The following is a 13,653-nucleotide window of genomic DNA, read 5'->3' as shown; positions in this document are numbered from 1 at the left end:
AGATATGTCTCAGATCTGGGGTTGCTGTGGCTGTGGCATGGGCTGGCAGCTGCAGCTCTGATTCAACCCCTAGCCAGGGAAATTCCCTATGCCACACGTGCAACCCCTTAAAGAAAAAAAGAAAAAAATTATTGGGTAAATAAATGCCTGAGTTCTAGACAGCAAGTATGGAATAATGGAAACCTGTTTCCATATGTTCAAAGTATTCAAATTTTCAAGTTTATTCTATATTTGGAACAGAAAGCTCACTATTTGTAATTATATATACAATTACATACATATATATATATAAACCAACTTTAAATAATATAATTCTCCCCATTTCATAGTGTCACACTCTCAACCAACAACCTGGAAAGTAAAGTACTTCATCAATGCCTGTGAAATTTCATAATATGACATGAAGATACTTCAGTACTAATTAGATAGAATTAAATCCATAGCCGAAGTGAGCTTTCACGGTGTCGGCTTCACCTGGTCAGAGGCATTTAGTCAGTCGCGTGGCATTTTCCTCCCCACAGTTGGTGTTCTTCCTGGAACTGCTGCTAGTGCTTCTGCTCTCACTGTCTCGGCCTCCTTCTTCGGTGTTCAGTGTGTGTCCTTTCGTGTGAACCTTTGGAGTGAGTTATCAAGCAAGTCGCTGCCAGGATCTAGGCAGTCATGGCCAATGTGTTTTAGCTAATAAAGCAAAACCAAAGGGAAGCGATTCTCAGGTTTTCATCTCAGCATCACATGGGCTTCCTTTGTATTCCACACGTTCAGTGCTGCTAATGATTCTTTTCTTTTTTTTTCTTTTTGTTAGTGTTGGTGATTCTTTATCAGCTACTGATCTCTTTTACTAATCTCTTTGTCAGATAGTGATGATTTGTTTGATATTCTGGGGGAGGGATTAAACCCTTTTCATCTGGTTCATATTTTCAACATTGTTATTATGAACGAATATTTGCTCAGGAGCAACAGTACCTTCATAAATATCACACGAATAGAAATAAACACATCTTGTAGTTCCCCCTGTGGTGCAGTGGTTTAAGAATCCAACTGTGGTGACTCCAGCCACTGTGGAGGTGTGGGTTCAACCCCCGGCCCCGTGCAATGGGTTACAGGATCCAGTGTTGTGGCAGCTGCAGCTTGGATTCGATCCCTGGCCCAGGAACTTCCATATGCTGCAGGTGCAGCCATTAAAAAGAAAAGAAAGAAAGAAAGAAAAACATCTTAATCCATTCCTTATGAGTGTTTATGCTCTTGGAGGCTCAAAATCATCATCTATGACATGGGATGATGCTACTTTTCTTCTTGAAGGGCTTTTAACTGCATTAGTGAATCAAACAAAATATATGTGAATGGCCTTTGAAAATCATAAAGCTCAATAACAAATTACTATCATTCAATGGGTGTGGCATTTTAGGAGTATTGTAGAACCTGCTTATAGTTCCTTCATTTTTTCTATGGAAGCTTGCACTTTATAGGTTGGATAAATGAATTTTTGTTTGGTTTGGTTTCGTTTTGATTTATGCAACCAAGTGGTTTTGACTGGGCCCATTTTTGTTAGGAGAAGTCTACAATGCAAACAATTAGAAGTTTTATGGAAAGGTCTAGTTTAAAACCAAGGGGGAGGGGCAGGGAGGGGGGTGGTTGGGGGACTTGGGGGTAATCAATACAAACTATTGCCTTTGGAATGGATTAGCAATGAGATCCTACTGTGTAGCACTGGGAACTCTGTCTAGTCACTTATGATGGAGCATGAGAATGTGCAAAAATAGAATGTGTATGTGTAGCTGGGTCACCATGCTGTACAGTAGAAAAAAAATTGTATTGGGGAAATAATTATTAAAAATAATAATAATTTTGGTGATAAAAAATAAAATAAAATAAAATAAAATGGAGTCTAAAGGAAAGAAAGCAGATGCATGTGGGAATAGACCTAAAGAGAGAAGGATACAGGGTTGTAAGAATAGTTTTAAAATACAGTTCTAAGCTTAATTAAGCAGAAGAAAAAAAAAACTGATGAAAACAAGTCATGTTTGCTCATAGAAGTTGGCAAAACTAAAAGTCACAGCTACATACTTGACATTTATAGTCAGTTCCTCAAGATACAAGGAGATGAAAGAAAACATTGACAGAGAAAGATCAGCAACCGGACTTGGTTTGGGTAGGACATGGCAAGATACTGCATTGATCTAATCTACTTACAGTAACTAAAAACATTAAATTTTTTGCACAGCAAATTCTAGTGCAGTGAATTGAAAATGTTTGCTAGTGGAAGTAATAATATCTTCGTCTAGTTAGAAATAAAAGAGCTGGCATTTTCTGTAGCATTTGTTCCATTTGGGCATATCTTCATGGTACCCCCATCTCCCACTCCCAGCATCACGGCCACCATTGGTACACTGACGTTAAAAACACAGATTCTAGTTTTATTGCCCAAATCCTTTAGAATCTCTGAATCACGCTCTCTTATTTCTTAAGTGCTGTCGCCCTTTACTTCTTTCCTCTGTGTCTGGTGTATGTCATGTCTGAGGGATCTAGCCCATCATACCAAGTCCAGTCCTAATCCAAGCTCAGTACTCACGAGATGTTAGAGAAAAGTAATGAAATAAAGAAGAAAATAAATGCTAAGGTTGATAATTTTTAAAATAATGTTTCCAACTGGATTTAATCATCATTTCTACTCCTTTCTTGAGGGTCATTCATTGAAGGAGAAATTTTGTTCTGGAACAGTTTACTTCCCTGTTGTTGCCCTGGCTGTTGTCAAGCCACATTCCCTTCCTTGAGTGCCCTTTAGAATTCTGTGTGTTAGGTTGACCAGTGGTATAACTAATGACTTGGAGCCCAGGCCGAAGATTATAGACAGCCTAGGATCCAATCTTGTCCTACCACTTACTAGCTATATAAACTCTCACCAAGATACTGAACTTTAGAATTACAATGTGTTAAAAAGAATAAGATGAAGTAATTCATGTAAAGCATTGAGCATTGGCTTATGTTAATAAAAAATTATTTCTAATTCTTACCTTAATTCTCCTTTAATTAGTTTATAGTCACATGCAACCCTTTGTATAATAGAGCAGTGTTCCCTAATTTCCAATCTTTTACAGAGATATACTTTCAGAAAATATAATAAAATTAAAATACTAAGAAATATTTTAAGTACAAAGTAGAAGCCTACAGTTTTTATTTTTATATTCAAGAGATATAAAGTTCTCTGTTAAATTACTATAGAAGTTTTCACGGATTTTTGTTCAATTTCTGTACTTGTTTCATTGCAGACCAGAAATACTTTGTAGGTGGGTATAGGTCCATGGATTATGCTTTCAGTGGTGCTATGCTGTGGACAGTGTAATATATTTTATTAATTACTTTTTAAATAAGATAACCTCATTTTTAAAATGTTCAAATGTTTCCTGATGGTATCATGGCGTGTGTGTGTGTGTGTATGTATGTGTGTGTGTGTGTGTAACACACAAATATGTATATTTATATATATAAACAAATATGTAATCTTTGCTATAACAAAAATACAAATCACTCGCTGAATCTGAAAAATCCTTAAAATGGAGGATGAGATAATGCCAGCAATCTGACCTTGAGACTTATGTATCTCTGATGACGCCTCTGAGTATTTCTCAGGCCAAAAAACTCTCAGCATATTACTATATCGTGACATTATTTACTGTGTCCAGAAAAATATTAAAAACTCATGGCAGCACTTCTTCTGGGTTTCATCACATACATCCAGTCTGATTCCTTTCCTATAAAGCACTCTCAGGTTTAGTTCCTCTTTCAGGCAAAGTTGTATACAGTTGACCCTACTACGTATGCTGAGGTCTACTGTTGTGCAGCTGCTATGTCACAAAACACAAGAACACATTTGGTCTAGGAGCTCAACTTTATTTTGTTTTATTTTATCATTATTATTATTTTCTTTTTTGGCCACTCTGCAGCATGTGGAGTTCCTGGCCAGGGATCAGATCCACACCACCTTTGCGACCTGCCCTAAAGCTGCTGCAACACTGGATCCTTTAACCCACTGTGCTGGGCTGGGATTGAACCTGAGTCCTGGAGCTGCAGAGATGCTGCCCATCTGGTCAAGCCACAGCAAGAACTCCCAAGAGCTCAATTTTATCTTTCTTTCTTTCTTTCTTTCTTTTTTTTTAAATTTACTGGTGGCATATGGAAGTTCCCAGGCTAGGGGTTGAATCAGAGCTGCAGCTGCCTGGCTATGCCATAGCCACAGCAATGCGAGAATCAAGCCACATCTGCAACCTACATCGCAGCTTGCAGTAACGCCGGGTCCTTAACCCACTGAGTGAGGCCAGGGATTGAACCCGTACCCTCATGGATGCTAGTCAGGTTCCTAACCTGCTGAGCCACAGTGGGAATTCCCTAAGAGTTCAATTTTAAATCACAAAACCACCCACTATCGTCACCCATTCCACCCCTTCTCTGGGGAATTTATGCCTGCAGGGAGCTGGGGGCATGGTCGACAGCAGGGGTAACCAACTCAGTTTCTCTTTTGTTCAGTGTTTCTTTCGTTGATGAGTAGCAGGGTGGTGAGGCGAAGATATGTACAGTACGAGTAAAGGGAAGAAGAGATTCATTTTGAGGATTCCTGCATATTCTTGTTTTTTAAACTCTTTTAATAATGTTCTTCTTCCTCAATGGTTTTATCCTGAGATGAGACAGTTCTGCCACTACGATAGCATATCACTGATTACCATTCTCCATCTATATTTGTTTTCGCATGGAGTTAGACGCAGATGAAGAGCAGCAGTATAAAGTACATATTGTCTGTGTTTTAACTGAATACATAATTCAGTTGAATGAATATTCGTCTGTATCAGTTATCAATTCCATAATGATACCATATAGCAGCCAACAAGTGCATCATGCTTGTGCATCTAGAGGCCGATGGAGCTGGGCTAGGTGGTTCTGCAGATCTTGGTAGGACTTGATCACTTTTCCCAGTACGTGCAAATACGCCAGTTTAGGTTGGCAGCTTGGCCGTGTTCCACATGTGCGTCTCCTCCAGCAGCCCGGCCCAGGCGTGCGCTCATGGTAGTGGAGGAGGCAGAGAGAGGGCAATCCCAGTTGTACAAGTGCTCGTCAAGCCCCTGCTCTCATCGCTTTAACTCAGGGTGGGAAAATAAGTCAAAGTACCTGCTGAAGAGCTTTGCTCGGGAAGGGTGAAGGAATTCTGGCTATTTCTGCAATTGATCACACGCCTGAAAAAGTCCATCTCTTTAATGAAATGATAAGTGGGTAGGAATAGCTAAACTATTCATCTGGATGGAAATAAATGTGCTTGACAAGTTCCTTAACCCCTCTGGGCTCATTTCTAAGGGATAATAATAGACCAATCTCATAGGATTATAGTGAGGAACAAATAGTTGATTATGTAAATGTATAGAATAGTGCTTTGTACAAACGTATGCATGATTTTAGGTGTTAGCTGTAGTTATTATTATTATTATTATTTTGAGGATTCACTATAAAGCACTGATACTGTGAGAATGGTATGTGTTTGTATTTACTTTCCTAAGCATTACTTTGTGATATTTTTGTGTTTATATAGCACTGATACCATCTGTTCATGTTACAAGCATTATTATTTTAGGAATTTATACATGTCTACATTCTTGAGAAAACAGATTTACCGCTATAGAACCAGTTGGCACATATTTTAATTATAATCTTAAAGTTTCTAATGGATAAAAAATACACTGTAAATACTTTATATTTTTATTTGTTTCCATTTTCTTGCTTTAGTTGATTTTATACTAATCTTAAGAAATGGTAGCAAGCTTATGAATAATGCCCATTTAATTGATATTTACTAAAATTTCATGATCATTTATTAATTTTTGTTCCCTGTGGTAACAGGAACATATACCAGTGCTTCCCAAGCTTTCATATGCATATGAATCGCCTGGGGTCTTGTTAAAATGCAAATTCCGATTCTGTAGTTTTTGCATGGGGCCTGGAAATCTGCATCTCTAACAAATTCCTACATGGGGAATTTGTTATTAACCCTTGAATACCACGTTTTAAGTAGCAACGATATATGTACACATGTATCATATATGTGTACATATAATATATAATACACATGTGTTTAAGATTATATATGTATTATCTATGAATATATATTAAAATATACATTTATATTATTTAATATAATATTTTATGAATATTTTATTTAAATAAAATAACAAAATGAATTTATGAATCATAATAAAAGTTGTCCTTGCCACAGTTTTAAAAAACATATTGTCATAAAAGAAAACACATTAAATATAATATAATAAATTAAAATATATTTAGCGAATTAAATAATATGCCTAAAGATGTATATATCAAACATCTTTAAATGCCAAATAATACCTTTACTGGAAAAAATAAAGCCTTCATTTATAATTTTGCTTCCTGAGAATCTACTTAGGTAACAGCTTCAGGCCCTATAAATGTAAGTACTTATGGATATTGCTTTTTTGGCAGGAAAATAATTAAAATTACAGGGTCCTATAATCACATCAAAGCTGCCTCTTAAACACATAAATAATTATACTTTAGTTTGAAGTACACACAACACATTTTTTCTCCCTGTGGGCCTTAGTCACAGCTGATATTATACATATTTGTTTATGTGGAATTTCAGATATGTAAAATGCATTAGTCAACTCAATGTTCTCTTTTGAGTATTAACTACAAATTCTTTTTTGTTTCAAAATTCATGACTGCAGTTACCTGGTGGCTCAGCGGATTAAGGATCTGGTGTTGTCACTGCTTTGCTGCCCTGGTACAGGTTTGATCCTGGCCTGGGAACTCCCACACGCTGCAGGCACCACCAAAAAAAAAAAAAAAAAAAAAAATTCATGACTGTAAAATCTTCCAAAAGGTCAGAATATTTTTCCCTTCATATGTAATCTTACGAGCGTTCTAGGTTTCTTTTTAAGGAACTGAGTAGTGTCAGAACTGTGTCATTAAAAGTATAATTGATATTAAAACAATAGAAGAGGAGATTAGGATAAAATCCCTACTGGCTTTAGACAAACCCAGGCAGACTGCATCTCCCAAAAGCAGGAAGGGAAGGAAAAGCTGAGAGTATAGGCTAAATGGATCTTGAGCTTTCTGTCTCGAGGGATGTCAAATTAAATCATTCCTGTTAAGAATCAATAACTAATACCCTGTTGATGACAACAATTAATATTTGAGTTGTACTTTTGGATTTAATGTATAGATTCCAAATATAGTTATAGTTTAAAATAGCTGACATATCATTTCCCACTCCTATTATCTTATTTGTTATTATTCTTCTAGTAAGAACTTGGAATCTGAGGCTCCCTCCCTTTCTCAGTTTTAGCCTGGGGAGAATTATTCCTAAGAATTCCAAGGTTGGGGCCATTATTAGGCTGTGGATGGGAGGGGACTGAGTTTTTAATGACTGTAGAATATAGAGATTAATGGAATATTAATGGCTATTGTTACTGTGCATATATTATGCGCTATTTTCTACTCTATGTCTAATATCATTTCTCTATTCTCTCTCTTTAATCTATTTTGGAATTGCCTTGTATTCAAATGCTATAAATTTGTCCGGAATGCCTCTTTTTATGTTTCCCCTTCGAAACAGTGGTGGTGCTGGTGCTGGGCAAACTTGTAGATATTAAGCAAACATAATTTTTGTGTAGCCATAGAAACAACAAAGGAAGTGCAGTAACTAGATGAAATTTGTGGACTATCAATTTACGTACTCTTCCAGGAAGCCCAGGCTCATAACACCTTAAAGGCTTTTCCAGGGATGAAACTCTTGATGAAAATTCTGACTCAAATCGAATGCATTTGTATACATGAAGATAAGAGCAATCCAAATTTAATTGGGGAAGGATTGAAACTAGATTAACCACCCTTCCCCCAATTCCTTAGGTTGGAAAGTCCTCAGAATGTCCTTTAGATCAGGGTTAGCAAAATTTTTTTAGCAAAGGACCATATAGTAACTATTGCAGCCCTTGCGGGCCATACAGCCACAACAGCTCACCTCGCAACCAATTCATCTGGCGAACTACAGACCACCGTAGTTTGCCGACCACTGGGTTACATTCTCTAGGTCACTGTTATTAAGTTATGATTATGCTAAATTATCTGGGTTTATGGCTTATTTATTGGTTACGAATTATGGAACATGGGACCTCTTTTCTCTCCATCCTGCCCACTTTCATTCTGCACCCCCAAGCCTAGCTCGATGCAGGCAAATGGGCCATCAGGGTGTTTTCCTAGACAAAGACACTTCCCTCAGAAGAGGGATTCTGCTGCTCCTGTTAAGATAATAAGTGCACCACAGATGGTGCTTTCATTTCAAAACAACCACAACATAAAAGGAGATATGAAATTTCTGTTTAATTGTTGTGTTTTTCTATTCTATGATCTGCTGATTTAGTTTGGCAAAGGTACAAATTAATATTTAAACTTCTGCTAGAACTCAACTGCCGTTGATTTTGTCATGGGGGTGTTGGTGGCTCTAAATATAGGCAGGCAAGAGGAGAAAAAGACACATCGAAGTCCCTATATCTCCTTTAGTTTGGCAGTTTCGAAGAGTTTTTATTTGAGCTTAAATTTAAATAAGTATTCCCATATTATCACCGCCAGTTTTAGAATGTTTCACTGGCACGCACAATCATGGTATTTACTCAAATGCATAAAAACCGTCAGTTAGATTAAGGCTGTGTTGATAAGCCCCCTGGGGTTCCTTCTTTCTTGAGGATGCTTCTTGCCACTCCGCGCTGGAGGTCTCAAACTGGTCCATAGGTCCATCTCAGATCCTCCGGCAGTGCTGCATTGAAAGACAAAAACAAGAGCAAAGAAATAGATGCCACCATAAAAAGGAGATTTTTATCCAGAAACCTGGATTGTTTACTTCCTTTGAAAAAAACCCACCGAAGATCTAAGGTTTTTATTTTCACATCTTTTCTTCCATTCTTCCATCGCCTCAACTCTGAGCCTGAGTAAGGGCAAGGGGCATTTAGCCTCATTTGGGGCTCTGTTGGGCTGCACCCTGAAGGCCTGCAAGCCCTGTCCCTGCTCAGCTTCAAGACCCAAGAAAGAGCCCGGAGTCAGCGACAGAGCTGTCAGTGGTTGGATGGCTGGGGGAGCTTACATGTCCTAAGCAAGCTCCTGGAGCAACACGCCACTGTGTGTAGACAGCAGGCGGGTCTTTGCCGTCCCCCCAACCGCCCGCAGGGGGGAGGGAGATGTTACTAGTTTTAGAGAGTTGGTGTCAGCTTGACTCATCGGTTACCAGGGAAACTAGCAGAGGGGCATGCCCCCCGGCGCCCCTTTGATAAGCTGTCATGGTAGAGGTGTTCTGATCTAGAGATTAGGACGAGGGCAACTAGTCATGTCAGGAGGGTGTGTGTGGAGCAGGCACTGGTCCAGCAGGGCGTGTGCAGAGAGCCTGGCCATCCATGCCAGGTGCTCTGGTTATGCCAGCCTCACTCTTGTAACTGCCCGGTCAATATAGGCATTTGGGTTGTGCCTCGGCTGTGCACATGATCCCTGGGGATCTCATCCATTACAGTTATTTTAAATCCCACCTATGAGACTGTTCCCTCCATCTATCCCTCTAAAGCACGTTGTAGGATTCAAACACAAAACCATGACTCTATTCATTGCGCAGTTCCTCTCAAGAACATTTTTGCTTTGGTTCTGTATTATGTGTTGTTTATTTGATCAATGCCATTTCTCCTTGCAAGGAAATACTTTTTAGAAGTTAGTGCCAAGATTTTTCTTTCTTCAATAATTGTTAGACTATGTAGCCTATCTCTTTTTGTCTTGGCTCCCAGGGACGTTCAGAACTCAAGTTAATAATGTGTCCTCATTCTGGTGTCTTTTTCTCCTTACTTTGTGTATCCTTGATTATTATGTTAATACCAAGTACTAGCATGAATACACAACGACTCATGTCCTGCAAACAATCTTCAAGTCCATTTTGCAAGAGATCAGGCCTTGGCACATCAGAATGTACGTGTTACTAATTTCTCAACCATCCTTCCCTTGGACGATGGAATATAAAACACTGATCGGACTCTGGCATTATTCCCTTGCTTGTTTAAGAAGCTGCCTGTCTGCTTCCTGTTTGTAAGAAGCTAACCTATTCATCAGTGTCTAAGCTCCTCTGTCACATTTCCCCAGGCTGCCACATCGCTCTGCACCTCATCAGAGCTTCCCAAATGTCCCAGGGCATCGCCCATTTCGTCCTTCCCGATAGCGTTTACACCACCTATAGGCCCCTTAGTATTTGGAAGGTAAGTTTACCACAGCAAATATTGCATGATCTGATCATTATTAAGCACAAGGCTGTTAATAATATTCTTCCAGGAAGAATCATGTTCATTTTGTATATGTTCATGTTGATACCTCTGATGCTGAGCCCAATGTTTCATAGAAAATTGTTCTCCTTGACTAAGCATTTAGCTACATTTGGGTTTGCTGAACTGTTGATAGACCTGAAATAACTGATACAGGATTAATTTTAACTATAGATAATGGGAAATATTTTTGAATCAACACTGAGTTTTATTGGCTTGCTGTATTCCAGATCCTCTTCAAAATATGTTAACATGTGTTAAGTCACTCAATTCTCCCAGCGCCCAAAATCTGATCCTATAATTTTTGTACCCATATTAGAGATGAGAAAAATGAAGCCCAGCTATTAGGTAATTTTCCCAAGGACACACAGTTGGTCAGAGTTGAACCCACGAGGTCTGGTTACACAGATGGTGTTCATATTCGCTACCTCTTTGCCTCGTATTTGCAGATTGAAGGTATATATATCCCTTATGCCAGCCAATAAGTAGTAACCGATCTCAGCTCCATGAATTCTATCAGTTCTCCTGGGGAGGATGGAATTATTTTCAACTCCAATATTTAACGAGCCGATCATTTTCTCGAAAAGTCCAGAAAGTCTAGCAAAAAGCATTAGATAACAGTAGCTTTGAATGGAGTGCGTGTGCACGTGAGTCGGCGTCTACACAATAACTGTTTAACGGAGAATAAAGGAGGCTGAAAATGCACCGACCATCACGGTCAACTGAAGGCCACGGCACTCACTGTAGACGACAGCATCACCTCCCTGTGATGCCGCCGGCACAGTTCCCAGGAAGGGACTATGTCATTGACTTCCCTAGTTTCCGAAGATGTAAACATTTTATCTTCTCTCAGTGTCAGAGGTATACTGAGGTATACTCTAAGAATAAACGACTTCTTCCATAGCAAGGGTCTCCATTCTCTTTTGCCGTCAGCGTAGCCAATTTGGGGCAGAGACTATACACTTCCAGTTTGCTAATGGCAACGGTGCCCTCCACCTTGCCTCCACTATGGCAGTGGGGGGGGCTGAACGCACAGAAGGGTTGACCGGCCTCTGGACCTGCACTGCCCAAAGCTGGAGACTCAGACCGACCTGAGTCTCAAGATTAAGGTCCATCTTTAGTGAGCCTCTTAACAAGGCAAGGCTCTGGGCAGAGACCTGATATCTTTGCGGGCAGGTGCCAGCTTCTCTGCCGCCGAGTGACCTACTGGGTCAGCTTTTACCAAACCCACTCCCAGCTGGTTCTGAGACAGGTTGTCACGAGTAGGTAATACGCTTGGATGCCTTGGCCTGTCTCATTCAAAAGGCAAATGACACACCAAAGACTGATCTGTTTGTCCTCGAAGGTGCGTGCTCAGCCACTATGTTCTGTGTAGGAGTCTTTTGGGGAAAAGCCAAATTCACAGCATTCCGTTGTGTTTTCCTTGGCACAAACGTGTTAACACCAGCTCTTTCCTCTGAGGCATGGCCTAGAGTTGAGTCACTGAGACTATCGTTTATTAGCCAGAGAACTCATGGGAAGATGTTTGGAGAACTAGAGCTTCATGGAAAACCAGAACATGCATTTGGATGGTATCGTCTTCAAACCTGAGTTCGTATCATCTCAAAGAAATGAAGGTTTACTTAAATTCCTCTGGGAGGGACTGACCCTGTCTTTTGGCTGTTTTAATCTCATCAAATTAATCAGTAGAACTGTCAACTTTGTCTTGAAAAGTACCTGCCATTGATAAATCTCTTCCCCTTGGAAAACTATTAGCTTGCAGTGAATTAACGTTGTGGGGGGAGTTGCCGTCGTGGCTCAGTGATTAACAAACCCGACTAGCATCCATGAGGACATGGGTTTGATCCCTGGCCTTGCTCAGTGGGTTAAGGATCCCATGTTGCCATGAGCTGTGGTGTAGGTCACAGACACGGCTCAGATCCCGAGTTGCTGTGGCTCTGGTGTAGGCCAGCGGCTACAGCTCTGATTCGACCCCTAGCCTGGGAACCTCCATATGCCGCGGGTGCGGCCCTAAAAGGGACAAAAAGACAAAAAAAAAAAAAAAAAAGTGGGGTGCACTGTGAATAAATTGTATCCCGCAAGAGACACCATTTGATACTTGACTCTCATGGGAAATACTGAAAGAATTTCTACAGGCAATGATGTCACATTCCTCATTAGGATTAGCAGAGCTTGAACGCTTAAAGGTTTTATTTTTGTCGCCCCTAAAGGGTGTGTTTTTCAAGATGTGCATACAAAATAACTTTTTAAAAAGAAAAACAAAAGTTACTATTTTTTGCAGTCATAAAAACCTATTAAGGTACAAATAAATGTTAAGTATGCGATATTTTTAAAAAGATCAATGACCAGAAAGCTCTGTTTCGCTGTGTATTTCATAAATATGGGAGCACACAGTGCAGATTTTATTGAAAGGAGCCACAAAAACTAGTGACTTCCATGGTCTGTAGCTAGGAAGCTTGTATTTTTAAATCACTTTAAACAGAGGTCTCTCAGAAAGGCCTTTGTGGGTTAAATTTTAGAAGCATAGAAAACTCACTTCTGAACACTGGTGTCATTAATGATAATCATAAAGTCGCAAGCTTTGCGTCATTCATCAATCGAAATAGATCACAGCGCTGCAAGTCGTGGCATTTAACTCATCAGATTCTTTCCAAAAATGCTGGGTGTATTTTAGTGAGGGCTTCTGTCAATGTGTCTTTTCAGGAGTTCCAAGGGGGCTCCAGACCATGAGGTCAGGTCATTACTTTCAGCTCCTGTCACTGTGACCAGCTTACATGACACCCGGCCTCAGCTCCAGGGGCTAGTTTGTGTGCCAGCTGATTGTCAGGGTTTTAGTTTGAGATGTCAGTTTGTCTCTTTGTTGGTAAAACGTATCACCTTGCGTTATCAGTGAGCCCATGAACATCTGGCAACTCTTAGTGTATCGTGTCATGATCCCTATAAATATTGAAAATAGGTCAGCAAATGCCTTCGATATATATTTTATTTTTGTTTGGTGTATTGTGACTATGGGATGCTACCCTCTCGTGCTGTTTCTGGTTGCACTCTGGTTGAACTGTATTCTGTTCAAGTGAAACTATTTTGGGTTTGCTCTGGTCTTCAATTTTCTAATTAAAGGATACCCAGACATTTGCCTATATATATATATTTTTTTTTCCCCTCAAAGTAGCAGCTTCCTCTCTGTTCACTGTACATTGATAACATTGTATGGTCTATTCGTGCCTGCAGGGAAAGATACATACATCTGGACATCGCCACTGGCCCAAGGACGGACTCACTGGCCATCATGGGG

The 13,653-nt window shown here is 39.7% G+C and overlaps 1 protein-coding gene across 7 annotated transcripts in view; it reads left to right on the top strand.

Moving 5' to 3' along the window:
• Nucleotides 1–13,653, top strand: part of FGF14 (fibroblast growth factor 14) — a 613,169-nt gene that overhangs the window by 589,035 nt on the left and 10,481 nt on the right. The window lies entirely within an intron of this gene.

This window comes from Sus scrofa, chromosome 11, assembly GCF_054392235.1.
Source record: "Sus scrofa isolate SSC_HxYL_T2T_F1_AM1 chromosome 11, Sscrofa_HxYL_maternal_Yorkshire_Landrace_v2.0, whole genome shotgun sequence".
Taxonomy (NCBI): Eukaryota; Metazoa; Chordata; class Mammalia; order Artiodactyla; family Suidae; genus Sus; species Sus scrofa.
This window is presented reverse-complemented; position numbering and strand designations above follow the sequence as displayed.